Source organism: Nelumbo nucifera, chromosome 5, assembly GCF_055504915.1.
Source record: "Nelumbo nucifera cultivar China Antique chromosome 5, China Antique-T2T, whole genome shotgun sequence".
Lineage (NCBI taxonomy): Eukaryota > Viridiplantae > Streptophyta > Magnoliopsida > Proteales > Nelumbonaceae > Nelumbo > Nelumbo nucifera.
This window is the reverse complement of record NC_142653.1, coordinates 54,047,069-54,066,799: the sequence shown is the minus strand read 5'-3', so window position 1 is coordinate 54,066,799 and position 19,731 is coordinate 54,047,069. Positions and strand designations below refer to the sequence as shown.

Sequence of the window (19,731 nt, the reverse complement as noted above, 5' to 3'; positions counted from 1 at the left end):
CCAAACCCACCTTAACCAAATCCAGTCCACCCAATACATTAATTTTTTAATTCATTAAATGAGGCAAAATATAACATGATCTGCACAAGAGAAAATAAAAAAAACTAGAAATTATAGAATAATATAACAAAAATTATAGAAAATATAAAAATATAGAAAAATAATAAATTCAAAAAAACAAAAAAAAATAGAAATTTAGGGCCTGTTTGGTTTGCAGTCAGAATCGGAATCAAAATCCACCGGAATCGGAATTAGAATGGCCCATTCCCATAGTCTGTTTGGTTCAAGACAAGAATGGAAATGGGAATTGAAATCATCAGGAATGTGATTTCCTTCCTTAGGGAGGGGCAGGGAATGGCCATTCCCTCAAATGGGGGAATGCCATTCCAGCAGCAATAGGAATGGGATTCTGATTCCATCCAACCAAACAGTTGGAATCAGAATAGCCCATTCCGGTTCCGATTCCAGACCCCTATTCCCATGAATGAAATGGGGCCTTTAAAACCAAAAGAAATTGCAGCATAATATAACAAAATTTATAAAAATGCACACAAAATGAATAAAAATAGCAAAAATAAAAAATATATATATGTGAGGCAAATCCTATAGACAATAACAGAAATTACAGAATAACATAAGAAAATTATAGAAAGACAGAAAATAAAGAAAAATAACAAAAAAATACATAAGACAAAGAAACGCAATATTATAAAAAATAATAATAAATTTATAAAATTGAGAAAAAAATGGCCCATACTTACTTCAAAGCACAGTTGAGAGTCTTGAGCCAAAAATCGCAAAATGAACAGGAAGTTGGAATCTCTTTAATGGGAATGGAGAATGGCGACTTAATAGAAGACCAAAAAATAAAATTCCAAAAATAAGTTAGCTTTCATCCTTTTATTTTCAACTACAGGCACAGAAGAATAAGATAATGGTAATGACTTCGTTACATTATCCATCCACACAAAAATAGATTGGATTACAACTTTAAAATGGTGAATAGGTGATGCTGTTCAAACCCAACCAACAAAATTCTCTGTCAAGAATCAGGATTATCTTGTGAAGTTTGGGAATAAATTGTCCTTCGGGTTCTTTAGCTCCCAAACAAACTTTTTTTTTTTTTTCTGGCAAAACCAAGCTCTGTCAAGTTTTATAAGGTCATCATTATCATCAAAATGAAACTCTCACCGAAGATAAGAACCTGTGTGGCTGTTCTAGCAGATGGAGAAATCTACCATCGCTCAGCTCACCAAAACCACTATTTTATGGAAATCGAAATGTTCTACACAAGCCGGGGTAGCACGTCCCCACGAGTCTGAAAAACAAATGAGAGACAAATTAGAGAGAAGATTAGAGGGGTCAAGAGAGAGGGAGTCCACCACCTGAAAGACATGGTGGTAAGAAATCCGCAGGTTGAAAGCATCCACAAGCTCCTTACAACTGGAAATTGTGCTCTTTAAACGCCAAGGGGGAAGTGGATTGCTGAAGACAAGAAACGACCAGCTTCGAGTCGCCTTCAATGATGATGGGGGTGTCTTTGAAGTTAAGAGCAAGATTATATGCTTCCCAAGCAGCCCAAGCCTCAGCAACGTTGATGGTGGTGCAGCCCAATTTATAACCTTTAATGTTAAGTACATTTTAGGAGAAGTCTCTGGCAATGCTTACAATAGAACAACTTCCATCTGCACAGGAGGCATCGAAATTAATTTTAATGGATCCCATCTTGGGATTCTTCCAAATGACTTGCCTCCATGATTTGGTAGGTTTATCAACTTGCTTAGAATGAGACTACTCCAGAAGTCATTTAAATGATTAAGAGATGACCAAAGAGGGAAGAATTGAAATATTAGAGAAAGTTTTTTGGTTTCTGAATTTTTACAGAACCCAAAGCATAAAAGCATTTTTTTCCAAGATTAACTTCTCATCTCTGCCTTGATATTTTGGTGGATCGGCCCGTTAAGAGAAGGGGAGATAAATGTCAAACCTGATGAGCAAAAAATACACACCCTAAAAATATGATCAATGTCCTCTTCAACACCACAAAAACTACGAGAAGTATTTATGATAAATCCCCTTCTTTCCAGATTGAGTTTGAGGTGAGACTATTCTTCACCAGGAGATATAATATAATTCTTATTTTTGGTGGGCATCTGATTTTCCAAATCAACCTAATTTTTTGGTTTAGGTTGTTATTAAATTCGGAGCTGTTAAACTTAGCCAAGTAAGCCGACTTCGTAGAGAAAGTAGACCCTCCAAGTAAACTTATCCCATATCGAGTTAGAGGGAATGAAAATGGCTTTTTTCAATTGTTAAATACAGTTTTAGAGAAAGGAAAAGAGTAATAATGATGGAACAACTCTCAAAGAAGGCTCCGGATCACTAAAGTAGAAGATGAATTTGATTAAAATGTCGAATGCCTTGTTTATTGATAGGTTTCAATTATATTGGCCCGTGACCGTTACAATTGATCCTAGGAGTGGTTCACAATGGTAATGATTTGTAATGATTGTGCGGCCACATCAGAACAGAAACGGTTATACTTGACTACAATTATTGGTGGGGTACTTTGTGGGCTGGGCCTTGAAGAGAACAGGCTAGTATGACTGGTCCAATAAATTCATGGGTCTGTAACATCAATCATGCAAATGGATATGAATTTTTTGGGTCCAATGTTCTACCACTAGAAACTGTATCGTTGTCTTGGGAGATCTAGTTCGTATTGAATTACTGTTGTTGATTGTGTTGATTAGGGTTTGGATTAGGGTTTTCTAGAGAGAGACAGAGATGATGTCTTTAATCAACTAAGTGGCAGCTGGTGGTTGAAGGGGCAGTTACTCAAGGGGGTAGCAGATGCTGAGCTTCTTTCTGTTTTTTCTGCATTATATTTTGTAGAGGTGTCAATTGGACGGATTTGATCCAACCCGATCCAGTCCAACGTGAGTTCACTTATAAATGTATTGGATCCAATTCAGTCCAAATCCAATACAATCCCTTAAAAAAGTACTTTGATAAAACTATTTTCATAGAAGTGTTTTTACAAAAGCACTTTATTGAAAGTACTTTGAAAAAGTGCTTTTGTAAAAGTAAATTTATAAAAGCATTTTTGTAAAAGTACTTTTGTAAAATGATTTCAAAAAGTAGTTCCATATACTTTTATAAAAGTACTTTAGTAGAAGTATTTTTCTAAAAGTACCTTTGTAGAAGTGTTTTATAAAAGTACTTTTGAAAAGTACTTTAGAAAAGTGTTTTTGTAAAAGTGATTTCGTAAAAGTTCTTTCATAAAAGTGATTTTCTAAAAGTGCTTTTGTAAAAGTGATTTTCTAAAAGTGCTTTTGTAAAAGTGCTTTTATAAAAGTGCTTTCATAAAAGTACTTTCATAAAATTTTTTTTGTAAAAGTGATTTCATAAAAGTGCTTCGTGTAAAAGTACTTTTATAAAGTTGCTTTCATAAAATTAAAGTGATTTTGTAAAAGTGCTTTTTATAAACTACTTTATAAAAGTGCTTCATAAAAGTACTTTCGTAAAAATGCTTTTGTAAAAGTATTTTTATAAGTGATTTCGTAAAAATACTTTTCATAAAAATGTTTTTATAAAAATGTTTTCATAAAAGTGCTTTCGTAAAAGTACTTTCATAAAAGTGATTTTATACTGTTTTCAGTTTTGATTGATTTCAAATTGGATAAGGGTTTGGCATCATGATCGAATTATTGAAAATTTAGTTTAGGTTTAATTCAAACCAATAAAAATATGAATCAATTTATTTTAGATTGATCCAATCCAATAATTATAATGGACCGTCCAAATCCGATTTGATAAGGTTTGTACTGGATTGAATCTAAACTAAAACCGGTTGATTGACACCCCTATTGCTAAGGATCAAAACAGGCAATCAGTCCTCATTCTGTCATTCTGTCAGATTCTCAAAATGTAGTTAATTGTTTAAAGTCTGGTTCTGTTAAGCTCTTATGGGAATCTATGTTTTAGGCGGATCTGATTAGTTCGTTCAAGTCTTATTTTTCAGTTCTTAACTTTAGTTTTATTAGTAGGTCTAGATATCAGATTGCTCATGTGTTGGCTCAGGAGGGAAAGAAACTGCAATCTGATCTCTTTTTGGTGGGGTACTCTCGCTAGTTGTATTGAACCTCTTCTTGTGTAAATAAATAATTTATTACTTATCAAAATATAAGGGAAGAAATAAGATAAGAATCGAAAAAATGAAATTTTCTAATCCATTAATGGATACCCATTGTATACCCATGACGCAATTCACCCAAACCATTAAGTTAGTCTTTATTGGATTAATCCACCCACTATTGACCAAGTAGTTAAAAGATAACCCAACCCTTTAATAAATGGGTGGGTTGGTTGGATTGAAAATTGCCACCCCTATTTGAAAGCATGTTTTGCATTTCTATCTTTCAATTGAGCTGCATTTGAGCTTTGCAGTTCAGTATAAAAAATTGAATAAAAGAATAATATATACAAATATCTTTATATAATGCATTAAGGGTATAACTTGGGTAAGTTGCATGATTTTTAAAATAGGACCGGACCGGATGGTCAGATCGAAAAAACCTGGAACCGATTAGGTGATCGGTTCCGTTTTACCCCAAAACCATTAAAACCCTCAAAACCATTGATTTGGTCAGCAATCTACTGACCCGGGTGGTTAAACCGTTTAGTGGTTTGGTGGTTTTTAATTTTTTTGTCAGAATGGACCGTTCATTCGGTTTAAACGATAGGACATTCGACCGAAAAACTAGACCCCTCCCCGGTCCATTGTCCAATTTGGTTTTAAAAACCTTGGTAAATTGGACTTTTAATGTCAACCTATGTGGCTAGGTCTATCCATAAAATTAGAACTTCAAGCTTGGTCTAGCCTAATAAGAGATTCAAAGGTCAATTCTTGAGTTCATCAACCCAAACCCAGCTTGGCCTAAGCCCCACACATTTGAATCTGGGTTTGGGCTTTAGTAAAATTGGGTGGATTGTAAACTAAATACCATGCTTAATATTTATGTTTTTGTGCATGTTCTTGAAAAATTGTAGAAGTCAGTGTTAAGTGTATGCCCTTTAGCTCCAATCAAAATGATGTACATTATGACATTTAATGCAAATGAATAAAGTACATATTTGATTCATGTTATTATGGTGTGTTTCTATGTAATACCCTTAAACTGAGACTCGTGTTAGTTTAGAATCTCACAGCCGTTGGATAGATCTAGGGAGATTTATCCTGCCAAGGCTAACACTGATGTGCTACCAAGTTGGTTGGGGTGACTTGTCTCAGCTGTCAAGGTGAGACATAAGGAACATGCAGTGTGGGTTTTCTTGAAACCCTGAACCGGACCAGAATTCTAGTATTGCCCTGGACCTTGGAGATAGATGGGCAAAACTGGAATGTTACACCTGACCTCTAGACTCAATTATGATACTACACTAAGTGTTGGATTGGGCTATCTTTGATATGTCAATCAATGAGATCCTTAGAGAGGGTCAAAACCTGGGTATGTTGGGATAGTTTGAGAATTCAACTGAGTGGGTGATCATAGTGACAGGATCAACTCCTTTGTTAGACAAAATGAATGATCGGGGATGCACTCTCTCTGATGGAAACCAAAATTGCCGGCAATTGATTTCAATCGTTGAAATTTGTTTTGCAAAATATATTTAAATAGAGATATACATATATATATATATATATAATATATTATGGTTTCAAAATGTTTACAAAAAGTTTTAATTCCCGGGATCCATGTGAGTAGAGAGTACAACGCTGTACCTTGTAGCCGAGGGAAAGGTCCTCTCTTATCGGGCAGTGTTTGATCATTATGGGCTGAGAGGTTAAGTGTAAGACCATTGAAAGTAATACCTGATGGGCAAATCTTGCATCTACCCACAGTCCTTGGGTTTTTATAAGGTGGCTTGTCCCATGGACCATTTAGTGTAAATGTTGGGCCCATTAAGAGCCCATGGTGATGGACTTAGGGGTTCACTGTCTTCTATAATGAATTCGGCCAGGCCTTGTAACAGAGGCTGGGCTAAACCCATGTGGCTGATGTGTAGATCAATGTTTGGGTCCCACGCCATACAATGATATCCAACTAGGCAGTAGTTTGGAGGGTAAGTGAGCAGGTGGACTTAATGGGCCTAAAGCCCAATTCGAACTAGCTTAATGAGATTAACCAAAAGGGGGCGGTTTTGGGATTTAGATCAGTAGATAGGATAAGGGATTGTCCCTATCCATTTAGAGAGTCCAGATCCAAATAAAGATTTGGATTAGGAAACTCATAATTAGATTAGGAGGGCTAATCTTTATTTGCAGATAAGATAAGGGATTATTCTTATCTCTTAAAGAGAGTGTAGATCCAAATACAATATTTGGATTAGGAAACTCCTAATGGGATTAAGAGATGCTCTCTTTAAAGGCTATAAATAAAGGAGCAGGGAGAACCTCCAAGACACAATTCTCAGTTCAAAGATTAAAGAGAGAAAAGAACATGCAGTTCGACTGCTCCTGTCTTCTACTCTTTCCTGCTCCTGCCGCCATATCAGTTCGATCTCCACCTCTAGGAGTGATCAAGAAGTGTTCTTGATATTACCTTTTGGCAGAAAAGGTAATCAGAAGTCGTGCTCACTAGCCCTCCATCATATTCTTGTTGAAGAATCAAGTTCTTGCTGAAGAGCCATCCTGCTGATTCTGCTTCATCCTGCACCATGTCATCTTCAGTGGAAGCAGTCTTTGCTTGTCCTTCTCCTTCTCTAGCTTGTCAATGCGAGACATCGCTAGCCTCATCCGATCCCTCAAACCAACGAAGTGCAAGCAGGCCTGCAACATAGCCAATTAGTAAACAAAGGAGGAAGAAGAGGAGCTAATACAAAAGATACAAAGCAACAGAAAAAATAATAATAAAAAATACATGTCTTACCTCGGCCAGATGGTATAGGCCCTCATCGTAGATGGCCATGGGGTCACTCTACATCAAGCGGTAGCGGTCCCTCGGCAAGATCACCCTGCTCACCAGGGCCTTGCTGATCCCCTCATCCCTGATGGAGTCCCCCTCTTGGAGCTACCACTTTGGATGGAATATTTTGTTGGCCCCCTCGGCTCTCTCGGGGAGCCCTTGCACTGATGGCGGAGCTGAAGAAGGCCTGGATGGATGCTCCCCTGGCGCAGATCTCCTCACCACCTCTTCCACCGGGCGTTCAGCGCTGGCCACCTTCTGCGATGGCTCCTGTCTACAGCGGGCCTCCTCCGACCCACTTCGCCCCCACCCCCCCCCCCCCCCCCCCCCCCCCCCCCGACTGGTTTCTTCGGTTCCTCCACTGACTTCTTGGACCCCTCTGAGGGCCTCTTTACCCCACCGGCGAGCTCTTGGGGTGCTACCACCGATTGCTTCCCCTTGGCGGGGACTTGCGGATTTCCCCCCTTCATCGAGACAGGGAGGTAACCTCTTTTCCGGGTTGCTTTGGCGTCTATGCCTCGGCCTTCTTCCCATCTTGCTTTGCGCCGACCTTCTTGAGCAATCATTGCTTAGCATCCATTGGCACTTCTACGAACAACAAAAGAAGACAGTAAGTATAACAAGATGAAGATGTGGAAGGCATTCTAAGTAACTACAAAACCTCTCTTACCGATGGGGGTAGGTCTAATCCCAACGAACACTAGGGGGACCTCCTCCTCCGCCAACGGCTTCGCCTGGAATGTCCCCATCACAAGCAGATGAGCCACCATAATAGCCTCTTCATCTCAAAGCAGAGGGGGACCTCAAAGCAGAGGGGGACATCTTTCGATGACTACACAGGCCTCCTCCCAATCAAACCTGAACCTCCAGCCTTCGGGGTATGAGACATAGAAGAACTTGTCCTTCCACCCATGGACGGACGAGGGCACCGACTTCCCTCTCCAGGGATAGAAGTAATACATGTTGGCCTCAAAAACATGATTCCTTGATGCAAACATGGCACCGAGCACTTCTAATGTCAGCTCCACGTCCTGAAGCCGAGCCCACACTAACATTGCCATGATGGTTCTAGGGCATTAGGGATGAGTTGACTGATAGTGATACCGTACCTCTCCAATAACTTAGAAACTAAGGAAAGGAGGAGAAACCTAAGGCCAGACTCTAAAAAATGTTAGTAGACACAGATTTCTCCCTCGTCAGGGGTTCATGGCCGGTCACCTAACGTCAGTCACCCTTCCAGGGACTTGACCTGGCCCACATCCAAGGAGCTGTCAAACTCCGAGCGTGGGACACCAACGTTAGCCACCCTTCGGGCAGCGCTCCTTTCCACCGGTCCAGTGGTGAGCTCCACACCGTCTTCCTCATCGGCTAGAGACCCTTCGGGCTCCCTCAACAACGTTGACACGACGCTTTCATGGCGAGAGTCATCACCCTGGCAGCAGCCCTCAACCCCCCCTGAGGCTACCCTTTCCCTTTGTACAGCTACCTCCCGTCGAAGAGGGGCTCTGGCCAAAGAACCTAAGGAGGAGAGAGGGAAAGGGATTTGAGGAGAGCTCCCTCCCGAGGTGTTTGGGAGTTCATGGCACTCAAGGCCGGAGTCTAAGAAAGACATTGTGAATTACTTAGATGGTGAAGAAGGTGAAGATGGGGCTTCCTAAAGGATTGAGAACTTGGGAGCTAAGTTCACTCGACAGCAAGGGTGCCTAAGTTCAAATAACAGGGAAAGTCACCACCAGGGCCCCTATTTAAAGGAAAATGGATAGCCTAGATCTTGTTGGATCCGATGGCTGAGGCACCTCCGCTTCCACCATCCAACCATAATGCACCATCCGGCACTCGTCCTCGGAAGACGAAACGACGCCCAAGAAACAACTCAGATCACTACGGATTCGGCGATAACAGGGACCCTTTGCTTCTGTGAACCAGCTATACCGCACCTCTCAACGCGTGCCCACGGAAGATGAAACGACGTTGGGCGAACCGCGAGGCTCACCCGTCGGGCGAACCGCTCAGCCCAACAAACGTACGCCTATCCGGGTGACTGTCCTCCTCACGGTGGACCCTTGACGCAGCTTGACCGTACGTGATATGGACCATCCCCGTTAACCCGAGGCATCCACGCCACACGCATCTCCGAACAGATGAGAGAAGACACATATGAGGTGAAAGCGATGCCACTACAGAATACCCCTCAGTTGACGAATCCAAAGGCATAACAATCGCTACTCCCGACGACCAAAGCCGAGGCCTTACCTCGACTATCATCTCCATTACTAGCTGAAGTCAAGACCTCGCCTCAGCCTCGGAAGTGGGGGTTAAGTGATGTGGGCTAGCCACGTCCAGCCCACTAACACTTGACAGCACTAGCCACAATAGGGGGGAACCCTACTGCCTTCATACAGAGCCAACTGCAGAGCAGTTGGGCGTACTGGAAGGACCTGTCACCTGATTTCATACAACTCTCATCTGGTGTGTTCATCTCCACCTGCCTCTAGCTCGCTCAAGTATAAATTTGAGGTAACTCTCCCTTGACAAGGGATCCAAATCCCAAAATTCAGATACAACTCTCTCATTTACTTCCAGTGCCTTGAGTTAAAATCATTGCACCTACCTCGTTTCATTAGCATTTACTCTTGGGGACCTAGTACATCCAAGGACTACCATCGAGACTTCATCTGCTCCTTCCCCCACCTTACACCTCATACTAACTTGAGTGTTGGAGCCTCCGCCTCAGGTCTTCACTCGAGGCCTCTGACATCTCTTATTTTGTAGTACCTCGAATCTTTAGGAATCTCACCACTGAGTTGATGACCCGCAATCCTCGGCTTCTACTATATAGAGAAGGGAGCATCCCGCCTCGGCCTTAGCTTATCCTCTGAATCCTCAAAGCCTTCAACCAGCCGTTGGAACTTGGAGGCAAATTTACCTCGTTGCCCTCGGCTAATCTGAGCAGCAAGAATGGTAAAAGACGAACTTGGGTTAACTACCAGCTGAACCAAAGTAAGAAGATACCCAATATGACCAAGAATGCACTCTGACCACGCAAAGCTACAGACGGATCGGCATGATCAAACCGGCCAATTCTAGGCCCCTTGATGAGAGCCCCCCAAAGTCCGGTTATACCTTCGATGCTGTGTTTCCCGATGAAACATGGTATTTTACTCCAAATACTGCAGCCCATTTGGCTAGCAAACCCAATAGAGCATGATCCCAACTTCAATAAACAGGTTGTCTTCTTAATGGTCCTTGTATAACCAGAGGGAATGAGTTGAAAATTTTATTCTTCAAGCTGCAGTTGCAATAGGTGAGGGGAGCCCTCTTAGTTGTGATGTGGATTTGAATGTTATGGTGTTTGATTTGATTTTAGCTGAATAGAGATCTCTGTTCAGCCTGATCCATGTTGGTGTGTATTGTATCTGATGGTACACAGAATTAGGAAGTCATCTGCGTGTAAAATTTAGGGTATTTCATACTGATCTTCTCAATTTTGTACTAGTACAATTCCATCAAACCCTTGGGCGATAGAGTTCTGGTAAAGATGAAAACTCTACTCCCTTCAACTGCACAAACAAAACCTCAAGGAGGTGAAGTTGTATTCGTTGGAGAGGGAAGGACTGTTGGAGAGAATAAAGTTGACATCAATGTCAAGGTGATTTTCAATTTCAGTATGCTTGAGTGTATCTATTTATGTAGTTGAATAGGTTCCACTAATTTTCTCTTTCTGGCAGACTGGTACTCAGATAGTCTACTCAAAATATGCAGGGACAGAGTTGAAGTACAATGGATCCAATCATCTACTGTTGAAGGAGGATGACATTATGGACATTCTTGAGACAAACAATATCATGGATCTCAAGTCTCTGAATGACCGTGTTCTAATCAAGGTGTGTCTCCTTTCTTTGTTGTTCTAAGCTGGTGTATGATTTAAAAGTATGGTGCATCATGGAATAACTTGGGCTTCCTCAAAACAAATCATCATTGTTGTTCAGTCCTCACTTGGATATTTCCTGATATTTTGGTAATCTGTGGTTGTACCGTTCATGTCTATTTGATTCCAGGTTGCTGAAGCTGAACAGAAAAGACTGCTGGTGGCTTGCTGCTGACAGAGGCAACAAAGGAGAAACCTTCCATTGGCACAGTGTGATTTATTTCTTCTATTACTTAAAAGGTCTTAAATCATTTTGTAATCAGGGTGGTGGTGATAGTAGGTAATAGAGAGGGGGGAAATTGTATGAGAATTCTTCTATGCATAAAGTAGAACAGAGACTGTTGTGCTTTAGGCTGGAGCAGGAAGTACCATTGACATATGTTTCTCTGTTTAAGTGAAGCCCTGAACATATTCATTCATATGGTGCTAAGCAGGTAATTGCAGTAGGATCTGTTCCTCTGGATGGTTGGTGAATGAGGGAGCCAGCTCAAGCTCGGATAGGTCGTCTAACCAGAACAAATTGAATGGGATTGATACCGGGACACGCTAACACCGCTGCTAGCAATGCCGAACCCTGGTTCGATGATCTATGCATTTTGAGCTTGTTGGTAAACATGCAAGTGATTTCCGCTATGAAAGCTCGAGATATAAACTCGAAAATCATCAGGAGATCTCTGCTATCCTACACAAAGAAATCAATTCCAGGTCTGTCGCGTTCCAATAGGAAACCATCCTCGGCATCCATTACTTCTGAGGCAGAGGAAATAAATTCCAAGTCTGTCGCATCTAGAGCAGGCGATACTGGATGATCTCTTGATCCCCAAAAGCCAAGCCTCAATGGATTCTAGTTCTACGAGTACCTATGCCCCTCTCTTCTCCCCTTCGATCGGGTACCTACACCCATGCATGTCCAGCAAGTAGAGCACTTGACCCAGAAGAGATCGCTGCTGATATCCACCACAAAAAGGAGGCTCTGAAGTGGGGTCCCGATCCTAAAATCAACGAAATACTGGCCGGAGCCCTTCAATGCATCGGAGACAATGGGAGCCTTGAAGGCTCTACAACTACACTGGGCCGAGAAAAGAACAGAGAGACACATCCAAAGAGAGGGCTTGTGCTGGGGAAACAAATGGGTTTCTGTGAAGCAATCATAGTTTCAAGTATTCCACTTAGCTGTTGTTGTTGAAAGAAGCCTGGGCGTTAATGATAGAGGAGAGAAAGGGGAAGGGGAAGAAGAGTCAGGGTTGTGAGATTGGGAAAGATGAATAGTATTTTCTCTCAATTGTCTTTATTACAAGGGTAGTATGGAGATTAAAAGATATTGCAACAGTAGATTTCAACGAAAAGCTAACGTAAGGGGGTCTTTGTCTCAGGGTCATAGTATAAGGGAGGCCTTTGTCGCAAAACAAAGTACAGGGGGTCTTTGTAATTTACCTTTATTATTATTATCATCATCATCATCATCATCATCATCATCATCATCATCATCATCATTATTATTATTATTATTATTATTATTATTATTATCATTATTATTATTATTATTATTATTATTATTATCATTATTATCATTATCATTATTATCATTATTGTTGTTATTATTATTTATTTATTTAATAACAACAAAATATTATAAATAAAAATAACATCTAATAATATTATTTCATTATGTGATTATTTTCATTATTTGTTATGGGCAAATTTCTTAAAGTACCCTAAGTTTTTTGATAGTTGACTAAACCCTCCTTGTCGCTAGCGTCTGTTAATGCAAAGATGGAAAAGACTATTTTACCCATCATTTTTCTTTAAATTTTCAAAATGAAACATTTGAATAAACTTGACATTAGCAAAAATGCAAGCACCAAACCTACTGCCCCACACCTCTTACAATCATCTCTTCATTTTATTGTCTCCCTTGCTTGGAAACATAAAACAAACATGTGGTGAGAGATAAAACCTGACTTGCACACTTCTTTTGTCTGAACTCAGTTGTGTTCATTTTCCCCGATTGGCTTCCCAATAGAAAAAATAAAATTACTTGGAGTGGCAATGTAATTTCTTCATTGGGAAAGGTTGGGCATGCACGCCTAAGCTTAGAACCTGATCTAGGCACACCAGACTGCGTTATGTGTGGATTCAATGTAGGCACAATCGCACACGACAGGCCATGCATAGAAGAAAAACTTGTATTTAAGGCTTAGTTTGGAAGGAGTACAAATACAAATTTGTAGATCGCAAAACCTTGTATTTTGTATATATTTATTGTTTGAGGGAGATTCAAAATTTCAAGAATTTCTCTCGTCCCTCTTTTGTTTTTGTCTTTTCCTTTTCCCACTCTTGAGTGTATAGGAAAACTCCTTGTCCCACATTGCTTGGGAAAGGAGTGGAAGTAGAGTATATGTATAGTTTTGCTCTCTCTATGGATAGGGACCCATAAGAGGAGGGCACTATAGATATTCCATGCATGTGAAGGGTTGGGTCGGGTCAAGTCAAGGCGTTGGTGGGGGTGCGGGTGCACATGTGCGATGCACTGAATAATTTTTGCTTTTAAGAATTTGAATCTTGAACAAAACGTTTTTGTGTCTCTTCAAATTTTGAACTTCATGTCTCTTCCTTCTTGTGCCTCTTCGAACAGGTGCACTGTTTTGAAGAGGCTCCTGTTTGAAAGGACACCTCTGTGTCCATTCAGGTCTGAGAACAATCTTCTTCTCTGTCTTCTTTGTAAAATTTGAGCATCATCCTCTTGTGGTTCATGGAGATTTGGTAAGTGAGTGCACGCCTACCAGAAGCATGTGGGCTATAGTAACAAAGTGGCACGACTCAGTCTGTGGGCTATACATATTTGTATTTTCACTCTTTCCAAACTGAGCCTAAGAATAAAAACTTCCAGGTGAAAAATGTAGGACTAGGAAGAAATGACCACACAAAGACAAACAAATACAGATCTTAAACGTATAGGAATTAAATATAGATAATAGATTCATTGAAATTATGTCTATGACTTGACCATGACTTACCTTGTCTTAGCTGACCCAACCCGAGATATAGCAAGGATTGGGCTTGGGTTGAAACCTTGATTGGCCCTAGCCAAAAACACACACACAACAATCTTCCACTAACGTGCACAAAAACATATACATCATATATTATAAGTAGCATATATCCATGTACAGAGACTTGTATATATTTTACTTTTATTCTAATTCTATAGTAAAGTATAGAGCCCAAATACAGTCTAAAATCCAAACAAAAGGTAAAAAAAAAGTAAAACATGAATACAAATAGCTTTCAAATCCAATGAACCCGAATAGCCCTGACTAAATCCACCTTCTGTTCAAGCCCAAACCCAAACTAAGATGTGTTGGTTTTATGTCAGGCTAGGCTTGAGTGGATACACAAGCTTGGGCCTCAGGGTGGGCTAATCCAAAGCTTGAGTCCTGATCTTGGAATTGGGCCTAGGTTGATATTTAACCCAGTCCAACCTGCCCAAAGTTGCATCCTTAATAAAAAAACAAGACCACTTGCAAACCTAACTTAGTTCATTTTTTATATATGTGATGACATTTATATGTATTTTCATTTTTTATATACAAAAGTGTTAAGTCCAAATGCTATTCAAATGATTGAAAGATAGAAATGTAAAACATGAACGACCCAACCAACCCACCTGGTCCTGACCAAATCCACCCAATTCTGACGAAGCCCAAACCAGCCTGAGATGTCTTGGGCATGATTTTCAAAACCGGACTGGACTGGACCGGACAGTCGGACCAAAAAATCGGGAATCGGTCAGGTGACAAATTCCGTTTTACCCCAGAATCATTATTTTTCCAAAAATCATTGATTTGGTCAATAAACCACTGACCCGAGCAGTTAAACCGTTTGAACTATTCAACGATTTAGCTAATTTTTTATTTTTTTTTGTCAGAATGGGCCATTCATTCAGTTAGAATGGTCAGCCTTAAATAGACCAACGTACCCAATTTACGTCACTAATCCAAAATACAAGTGTCCAAGGTCCAAAATATCGATACGCCTGATAAGTCGATAGGGGCGTATCGGGTAAATCAATATTGTTTTTTTTTTTTACTTTTTCTTTTTTTTTCTGAAACCGATTCAGGGGGGCCGGTTTAAGGCTCCTCCACCCCCTGAACTGATCAAACCCCCGATACACCCTCTATAGGGGCATATCGGAAGGGTCCTGAAATGACACATATCGGCCAACACGGACTGATACGTATCGATACTTTGAACCTTGCAAGTGTCAAGTCATACACCTTTGGATTTTGGTCATACTTATATTTAGATCTACAAATTGATCGAAAATCGGATATACCTAGATCCAAATATAATATATACAATTTATTTCAACCACAACCCAAAATCGGGTCGAATGATTCATCGTTTTAACCATTTGGGTCAACTATTTCTGACCAAAGTCAATGGGTTTTCACGTGTTTCTGAATTTGTGATAAAACGGATCCATCTTTTACTCTGGGTGACGGGTTGAACAATCTGACCAACCACGTCAAACAACAAACAATAGGTCAAAAACATTGCAATTGATCCAATGGGTATTCATGGCCCATCCTACTTGGACCAGGTGGTATTGAGTTGACTCATAGGCTTACCATGTGTGTGAGGGTCTATTTACTTCACCGGAATAGGGATTTGGAATTAGAATTAAAATGGATTCTCAGCTGTTTGGTTGAACATAATAGGATTCAAATTTTCCCATTTAAAGGAATTGGCCATTCTGTTCAAGGTTCAAAATATCGATATATCTGATATGTCGGTAGGAGTGTATCAGGCGAATCGATACTGTTTTTTTTTACTTTTTTTACTTTTTCTGAAACTAGTTCAGGGGGGCAGTTTAGGGCTCTTCCACCCCCTGAACTGGTCAGACCCCCAATACACCTACTATAGGGGCGTATCGGAGAGGTCCCGGAACGATACGTATCAGCTAATACGGGCCAATATGTGCCGATACTTTGAGCCTTGAATCTAACCTCTCCTCTTGGAAATAAGAATCTGATTCCAACCAACCAAAAAGAATTTACATCTCTACCCCATGATAGTACCAGAACTGATGACGGTATCATTAAGAGATTTTCTCAATATACGGCGGAAATAAGCTGTGGGGCGGACCCCCAAAACTCCATTTCTCTTTATCCAATGTCAATCCTCGGGAGTTGTCAAATAGGCTAGGCTGGATTGGACTATGACACCGGAAAAACATGATAGTAAAATCCTGTAACGAATCGTCTGGTGTCATAAAAGCAGAGGAATCCAGCTCCAAAACCTGTACTGTGTGCTCTAAAATCAAGTGGAAGAGGAAAACAACTACCTTTTCCTGCACTGCCCTGTGCCTTATACAATCTGGAGCCATTTCTTGTCTCTTTGGAAGCTCCACTGGGTCATCCCAGAGACGGTGTGTGATCTACTGTGGTGTTGGGAGAAAGGACAGTCCAAGCACAAAAAGTGTTTGGTCTTCCATCCCAGCTGCAGTATTAAGTAATATTTGGGTTAAAAGGAATAACAGAATTTTCTAAAACAAATATTGTAAAGTGGATCAACTTATTTCATACACTTTTGGAAAGCTAATATCCTGAATGCTGCTGCAAAAGGTCTTCATTAATAAAGGCACTTTACCTTTTTTTCAAAAAAAAAACATAAAAGTGATAAACAATCAGATGGTATTTAACAAACTTCATTAAAGATTTTGATTGGTTAAAGTTCTTTTGGTATCATATCTTTCCAGCGGCATAAATTTTTCATTGAAGCTTAATCATGAATTTGTTGAAATTCTATTCTGCGATGTTTGGTTTGAAGGAAAAGATATGGAAATCTTACAAGGTTTGTAAAGGTTTTTAAACAGTCACCAACTGTTAACTACTTTTTAAACAGTCATAATGTTTGAAATTGTGACTGTTCAAGGTGCCTTCTCTAAACCAGCACATACCTTTTCATCATACCTCTTCACAAATTATTTAAGGAGCATGAATCAGACTCCAAACACACAATTTCGAAATTCACTCTCTCTCTCTCTCTCTCAGTCCGGTTTGCTACAGTCTCACAGAAGGTTTTTCTGGAGACTCTTCAACTTTGTTGGTTGCAGATTCTCGCCCAAGGCTCTATTGTATCCTGGGAATGAATTTGCCTGTAACCCAACAACAAACTCAGTAAAACTGAGTGGGGGCAAATAACGTTCTAAAGACAGTGTCTTCAGACGTGCCTCAGAGCTTCTCCTCCAAAGTTATAGTGACCCCATTCTTCTCCAACAATCTACACCTTATCAACTGTATGACCAACAAATCTACTGGTGACCATGCGCCGGGCGGGGATCGGTCCAGGTCAAGCTTATCAGATATTGGGTGCATAGCCCTGGCCTGGGCCTAGCCAAGCACACAAGCTGTAGATTCTCTCGGTTTGGGTCATCTTCCCCATCTGGTAGTAGATCATTCTTCTCTTCTTCTTTCTCTTCCTTTGACTATTGAAGCCAAAGACAGAGGTATCGTTGATTCTTCTGGTTCTTCCTTCACAGAAGAAAATAACCATATAAACAACCAACCAAAAGGAGACAGAGCTTAGGATTTTAGTCCAACAGTAATCCCAGCATCTCCAGGCTTGATTATTGCCAAACTTCTTCCTGAAAACTCATCTATGGTGCTCATGGATGGAGAGTACACCATCAAGCTTTCTTTTTTTTTTTTTTTCTTAAAGAGAAGCCATAGGACCTGCAATCAAGCTGCTTGGGGTGCAACTAGGGCGAATTGCGTTGAGCTTTTGCCAAAATTTAAATGGGCCTGACCTTAAAGTCCAAGTGCAAAGCAGTAAAATGCTAATTTGAGCCGACCTGAGTTGCATTGAGATTCTTCCATTGTGCTTATTGCTGCAAAAACTGCTAAAAGATTATGTTATATGGGGAGAAACCAAGACTGGTACATGCCAGGGTTTTCACGCACCTATACTTCACCCTCAGGCTCTTGTGGAGTGGCTTAGTAGCCATTTGATAATGATTGAAGTTGCTGAAATGAAAGAACTATTACTTTATCTTTTAATTATTAAAATAATTAAATAATAAAATTTTCAAGGATGTAGTGGTCTACCCAACTTCTGTTTCAGTAAGAAGTCTACAATCTCATTAAAATCTTCTTCACTAAAAGAATAAATGATATGTTTTTTATGTTTGGCATCTTCATCCATAATCAATTGACCCCTTAATAATAATGACAACCATTGGCTTGAATGTCATCACCTGATTAGTTACTACTTCTATGATTTGGGTTGATTGATTATAAGTTTTTTTACTATCATGTCATTTCGGTATCAAAGTGGAATCGTGTTTTTTCGATATCAAAATTTGTCATAGAAGTATAAAATATTAAGTGATATATCCCATTTTTCTACAAAATTTTGTTCTTTTTTATATTTTTTAAATTTTATTATTTTATATATAACACCATATATAGATTGACTCATTTGATCCAAACAATGTAACCATTAATTCCATATTCAGTTCCATGTCATTTAAATACTTATTTATGGGGTTTGATTATGCATCAGAAATCATAAGAACATGACAACAGAAAAACTTATAACCAATGAATCAGTTGTTGGGAATTGAAGTTACATAAATTTGGAGGAAAAGCTCTGAGGTCTAAAGATACTATCTTTAGAATGTTATTTGCCCTTATTCAATTTTACTGAGCTTGTTGTTGGGTTATAGGCAAATTTATTCATAGGATACAACAAAGCCTTTTGTAATACAATAACAGATCAAACTGAGAGAGACAAAAGTGATTTTCAAAAACTTGTGTTCATTTGCTTGATTCAAGCTCCTTACATAATTTCTAAAGAGTCATGAAGAAAAGAAAAGTGATGGTTTAGAAAAGGATTTTTGAAAAATCACAATTTTAAACCTTGTGACTATTAAAAGGTAGTTAACAGTTCTTGATTATTAAGTTTGAATAGTGCCTCTTATCATACCTGATCAAACCGTGACAGTTGAAACATTAATGGTTAGCCTCGTATCAATGGTTAAAGCGCCTCATTGCACCACATACACATGCACACATGCGTGCGTGTGTATTTAAAAACTCAAAACATGTTTAGTATTTTTCCAATGTGGGACAAGTTAAATTTGATTTTAGTATAACAAAATTATTTTCCAAAATATATGTGTGTATTTTTTTTTCATGTAATTAACCAATCAAACCCCATTGGATTAATCTCTAATAAGATTAAAATCCAACACTAGTATTATAAAAATGATAATCAATCAGGTGTATTTATCATAATTAATGGAGTGTTTTTGATGAATCTAGATTAATTCTTCACTGGCTGCAAACGGTATTGGATTGTTTGATTTTAAAAATTCAAATTCAATTCTATTAAGGCTGGTCTGAATTCAATCCATTTATAAATGGATTAAATATGGATTCACCGTTATCTGATCTATTATAATCCTATTCGATTCAATTTAAATATATGTGTTCCTATATTTAAAATTCATATTATCTAGTAGTAAAGTTTTGGCCTATATGTTGTATGTCCAACAGATTGTCATAGGTTCAAGTTTCACATAAGTAATTTTCAATTATTTTGTTCATAAAATATAATATTAAAAACATTTTTAGTTCCTTTTATTAATAATGTATAATATTTTGATCATTTTTAGTCTTATTTATTTATACCATTTAATATCTAATTATAATCTCAATTTGATTCGTATTTGGTAGATATTAAATGGATATGACCCAATACGAATCCAAATATAAATAAATAAAAAATATATCTACCTATATCCAATTAAACACATTCCAAGCTTATCTC

General features: G+C 39.2%; 1 pseudogene; it reads left to right on the top strand.

The window, feature by feature from the left end:
* The first annotated feature begins 7,135 nt into the window (after window positions 1–7,135).
* On the top strand, window positions 7,136–11,369 carry LOC104596888 (20 kDa chaperonin, chloroplastic-like; annotated as a pseudogene).
* Window positions 11,370–19,731: the final 8,362 nt, after the last annotated feature.